The sequence below is a fragment of the Anolis sagrei genome, chromosome X (genome assembly GCF_037176765.1).
Source record: "Anolis sagrei isolate rAnoSag1 chromosome X, rAnoSag1.mat, whole genome shotgun sequence".
NCBI classification, from domain to species: domain Eukaryota; kingdom Metazoa; phylum Chordata; class Lepidosauria; order Squamata; family Dactyloidae; genus Anolis; species Anolis sagrei.
In genome coordinates this window covers 101,831,021-101,837,020 of record NC_090034.1, presented here as the reverse complement: position 1 = coordinate 101,837,020, position 6,000 = coordinate 101,831,021, and positions in this window count along the sequence as shown.

Genomic DNA, 6,000 nt, shown 5'->3' with positions numbered 1-6,000 from the left:
GGTCAATGGGATCAGAAGTTATTGAAAGTACTGCAAATCCCATCATCCATGGTCCATCCTCCCCCATATTCTACCAGGACATAAAAGTGGGGAATACATGGGGGTTATGTGTGCTAAGTTTGGTCCAAGTCCGTCATTGGTGGGGGTCGCAGTGGTTGGTGGGATCTGAAGTTATTGAAAGTACTGCAAATCCCATCATCCATGGTCCATCCTCTGCAAACTGTACCAGGACACAAAGTGGATCATGGAGGTCATGTGTGCCAAGTTTGGTCCAGGTCCGTCATTGGTGTGGGTCGCAGTGGCCTGTGAAAGTTGCAGCCAATCAGAAAGCAGAAGGACACACTGCTGCATGCATATACACAAGATAATGCAATAGATAGATAGATAGATAGATAGATAGATAGATAGATAGATAGCATTATCTGGAAAGTTTTGTTTCAGAGTATTTCTATTGCTCATTGTACTGCATGGTAGTTTGGCAGAGAAGGCTAAAGACCTTGTCGAACTACAACTCCCATAATACCATAGCACTGACCCCCATGGTTGTCCAATTGCATTAATTCCCCAGTGTGGATGCCCACTTTGCAGGGTTGTTAGGAGCATCTAGGTGCCTTGAGCTGTATAGATGTCATCCATAAATCAACCGGAGCATCTCAAGCCTCTCCCTAATAAATAAATGCATTGTTTCCAGAGCGCTAAGGTCTTGTTTTCTCTCTGGATCGCGTCCAAATGCGAATTTCGACCGGGCAGGAGTCCACGGAGGAAAGTATTTATAGCTTGCCGAGATACGTTCTGTTCCAAAGGCCAAACGGCAGGCTCTTTTGATGCATCCGCTGGGCCGCTTGCCACCGCTAAAGAGATCAGCATAAAGCATAAATGTGGTTATGTAAAAGTGCAGCATTATAATGGGATTTGGAGTTTGGCTCAGGAGCAAGGGACGCATTATATCCCAGGGTTGCGGCTACTGCATATCCTTCAGTCTCACATCTGTAGCATCCTGAACATCATACATCGCTTTGGGTGCATCTACACCAGGTAGGGACAAATTTGGGCCCTCCAGGTGTTTTGGACTCCAACTCCCATCATTCCTAACAGCCTCAGGCCCCTTCCTTTCCCCCCTCAGCCGCTTAAGCGGCTGAGGGGGGAAAGGAAAGGGCCTGAGGCTGTTAGGAATGATGGGAGTTGGAGTCCAAAATACCTGGAGAGAGAGCCCAATTTTTCCCATGCCTGATCCACACTGTAGAATTAATCCAGTTCGACGTCACTTGAACTGTCATGGCTCAATGCTATGCAATCATGAGAGTTGTAGCTTTACCAATTTAAGCCTTCTCCAGACAACAAATCTGAGAGTTCCACAGCATGGAGTCATTGCAGTTCAAGTGGGATCAAACTGAGTTAATTTTACTAGTGTAGATGCGCTCTCAGTCCCATGAAACGCAATGCAGTCAAAGTTGGGAATCAGAAGAACCCACCCCCCCAAAACCAAGTCCAACCTCATGCACGAAAGACACAATCAAAGCTCTCCTGACAGATGGCCATCCAGACTCTATTGAATCATAGAATACTAGGGTTGGAAGATACCCCAAGGATATGTAGTCCAACCCTATTCTGCAATGAAGACACACACAATCAAAGCCCTCCTGACAGATGGCCATCCAGCCTCTAATCAATCATAAAATCCTGGAGTTGGAAGATACTCCAAGGACATGTAGTCCAACCCTATTCTGCACTGAACAGACACAATCAAAGCCCTCTTGACAGATGGCCATCCAGCCTCTACTGAATCATAGAATCTTAGAGTTGAAAGAAACCCCAAGGACCATGTAGTCCAACCGTATTCTGTAATGCAGAAAGACACAATCAAAGCCCTCCCAACAGATGGCCATCAAGCCTCTATTGAATTATAGAATCCTAGAGTTGGAAGAGACCCAAGGACCATGTAGTCCAACCATATTCTGCAATGCAGAAAGACACAATCAAAGCCCTCTTGACAGATGGCCATCCAGCCTCTACTGAACCATAGAATCCTAGAGTTGGAAGATACCCCAAGGACCATGTAGTCCAACCCTATTCTGCACTGCAGACACAATCAAAACCTTTTTGACAGATGGCCATCCAGCCTCTACTGAATCATAGAATCCTAGAATTGGAAGAGACCCCAAGGACCATGTAGTCCATCTGTATTCTGCAATGCAGAAAGACACAACCGAAGCCCTCCTGACAGATGTCCATCCAGCCTCTATTGTGAGACCCCAAGGACCATGTAGGAAAAACCTATTCTGCAATGCAAAGGCACAACCGAAGCCCTCCCAACGGATGGCCATCCAACCTCTAATCAATCATAAAATCCTAGAGTTGGAAGATACTCCAAGGACCATGTAGTAAAACCCTATTCTGCAACAAAGACATACACAATCAAAGCTCTCTTGACAGATGGCCATCCAGCCTCCACTGAATCATAGAATCCTAGAGTTGAAAGAGACCCGAAGGACCATGTAGTCCATCCGTATTCTGTAACGCAGAAAGACACAACTGAAGCCCTCCCGACAGATGGCCATCCAGCCTCTACTGAACCATAGAATCCTAGAGTTGGAAGATACCCCAAGGACCATGTAGTCCAACCCTATTCTGCACTGCAGACACAATCAAAACCTTCTTGACAGATGGCCATCCAGCCTCTACTGAATCATAGAATCCTAGAATTGGAAGAGACCCCAAGGACCATTTAGTCCATCTGTATTCTACAATGCAGAAAGACACAACCGAAGCCCTCTCGACAGATGTCCATCCAGCCTCTATTGTGAGACCCCAAGGACCATGTAGGAAAAACCTATTCTGCAATGCAAAGGCACAACCGAAGCCCTCCCAACGGATGGCCATCCAACCTCTAATCAATCATAAAATCCTAGAGTTGGAAGATACTCCAAGGACCATGTAGTAAAACACTATTCTGCAACAAAGACATACACAATCAAAGCTCTCTTGACAGATGGCCATCCAGCCTCCACTGAATCATAGTTAGAAGAGACCCCAAGGACCATGTAGTCCAACCGTATTCTGCAATTCAGAAAGACACAATCAAAGCCCTCTTGACAGATGGCCATCCAGCCTCTACTTAATCATAGAATCCTAGAGTTGGAAGAGACCCCAAGGACCATGTAGTCCAACCCTATTCTGCAATGCTGAAAGACACAACTGAAGCCCTCCCGACAGATGTCCATCTAGCCTCTATTGTGAGACCCCAAGGACCATGTAGTCCAATCCTATTCTGCAATGCAAAGACACAATCAGAGCCCTCCCAACAGATGGCCATCCAACCTCTATTGAATCATAGAATCCTAGAGTTGGAAGATACCCCAAAGACCATGCAGTCCAACCCTATTCTGCAATGCAGAAAGACACAATCAGAGCCCTCCTGACAGATAGCCATCCAGCTTCTATTGAATCGTAGAATCCTAGAGTTGGAAGAGACCCCAAGGACCATGTAGTCCAACCCTTTTCTGTAATGCAGAAGGAAACAATCAATGCCCTCTTGACAGATGGCCATCCAGCCTCTATTGAATCGTAGAATCCTAGAGTTGGAAGAGATCCCAAGGACCATGTAGTAAAACCCTATTCTGCAACGAAGACATACACAAAGCCCTCTTGACAGATGGCCATCCAGCCTCCACTGAATCATAGATAGAGTTAGAAGAGACCCCAAGGACCATGTAGTCCAACCATATTCTGCAATGCAGAAAGACACAACCAAAGCCCTCCCGACAGATGGCCATCCAGCCTCTATTGAATCATGGAATCCTAGAGTTGGAATAGACCCCAAGGACCATGTAGTCCAACCGTATTCTGCAATGCAGAAAGACACAATCAAAGCCCTCTCGACAGATAACCATCCATCCTCTACTGAATCATAGAAGCCTATTTAGAAGAGACCCCCAAGGACCATACAGTCTAACCGTATTATGCAATGCAGAAAGACAAAATCAAAACCCTCCCAACAGATGACCATCCAGCAAGAGAAATCTGAAGTAACATAACATCAAACTTTTGTTAAGTCAGTAAAAAAAAATGAGGCAGAAACTATTGTCAGAAATCAAATTGCATTATTATTATTTTTCCTGCTGTTTTATTTTATTTTTTCTCCACTCGACAGTCATTTAAAAAATAATAATAATAATAATGTCACGCAGGTACAGACACAAACAGGCATATAAATATCAGTGTGGACAGGAGCGGAGGGAGGGAGGCGTTCCGCTTTTGCAAGGCAGGGATGCCGTAAACGTCAATTTAAAAAACGTGAAGTCGGTGGCGGTCGGGGATCAGGAAGACTGTGAACAGGATCTGGCCCAACTTTGGGGGAAGGACCCTGTGATTTTGGGGGAGGACGAAGAAGTGACGGCTACGCAGGCAGCGAGGAGCGCAGAGGGAGGAATTCTGGGTGTTGTAGTCCTCGAGAGAAACATTCCCAAGCTCTCGGCGATTCCTGCCATATATTTGGGACTCCGACTCCCAGAATCCCTGATCATTAGGCTGCTAGGAGTTGGAAGTCCACAACACTTGGAAAGCCAGAGTTTGGGAATCACTACTCTATACTTAAGCGGAGGACCACAATGTAGGGAAACGATGCTTCCGAAGGCGAGGGACAGAAAGGACCCCAAATTACGAAGGCGAGGAAGGGTCAAGTGAGGTGAACCATGCTCAGATTCTCTATCTTGAAAAGGCGGCGTTGTTTTATACACCAGCGGCATTGAAATGTTAAGAGGATATTCCGTTTCGAAGGCTTGGAAAAGTAACCTAATGGGGAGAGAAGAGTTTTGGGTTTTGCAGTCCTCAAAAACAACTTTTCCAAACTCTCACCAATTCCAAAATTCTAGACTTTTGAGTATTTTGGTCTCCGGATCCTAGAATATTTTATTATTAGGCTGCTGGAATTCGAACTCCAAAACACTTGGAAGGAGGGAGGGAAGAGTTCTGGGTGTTGCAGTCCTCAAAAGCAACTTTTCCAAGTTCTCAATAATTCCCAAAGCCTGGACTTCTGAGTATTTTTGGACTCTGGATCCCAGAATATCTTATTATTAGGTTGATGGAATTCAAAGTCCAAAACACTTGGAAGGAGAGAGGGAAGAATTCTGGGTATTGTAGTCCTCAAAAGCAACTTTTCCAAGCTCTCAGAAATTCTAGGCTTTTGAGTATTTTGGTCTCCGGATCCCAGAATATTTTATTATTAGGTTGCTAAAATTCAAAGTCCAAAATACTTGGAAGGAGGGAGGGAAGAGTTCTGGGTGTTGCAGTCCTCAAAAGCAACTTTTCCAAGGTCTCAGAAATTCTAGACTTTTGAGTATTTTGGTCTCCAGATCCCAGAATATTTTATTATTAGGCTGCTGGAATTCAAAGTCCAAAACACCTGGAAGAAGGGAGGGAAGAGTTCTGGGTGTTGTAGTCCTCAAAACTAACTTTTTCAAGGTCTCAGAAATTCTAGACTTTTGAGTATTTTGGTCTCCGGAGCCCAGAATATTTTATTAGTAGGCTGCTGGAATTCGAAGCCCAAAACACTTGAGAGGAGCAGAGTTTGGGAATCAGGCTTGTTCTCGTTCCTTTAGACCAGGCATGGGCAAACTTTGGCCTTCTAAGTGTTTTGGACTCCAACTCCCACAATTCCTAACAGCTTCAGGCCCTTTCCTTTTCCCCCTCAGCCACTTAAGCAGGGATCCCATCAGGTCCGCTGGCTTTCCCTTGAATTTTCATTGCTGCCAAGGCGAGGGAGAAAGGGAACGGGGCTTGAGCCTGTTAGGAATGGTGGGAGTTGGAGTCCAAAACACCTGGAGGGCCCAAAGTTTACTCATACCTGCTTTAGACCCTTCCTGGGTCCAATATGGGGAATCCATAGTGGAAAATGTCCCATTAGAGGGCATCGGAGAGGTCTTTTTGGACACTGGGGCCAAACTATTGTTTACTTTTTGGGTCAGAGCATAAGGTGACGCGGATGAGATGTTAACCCAGGAT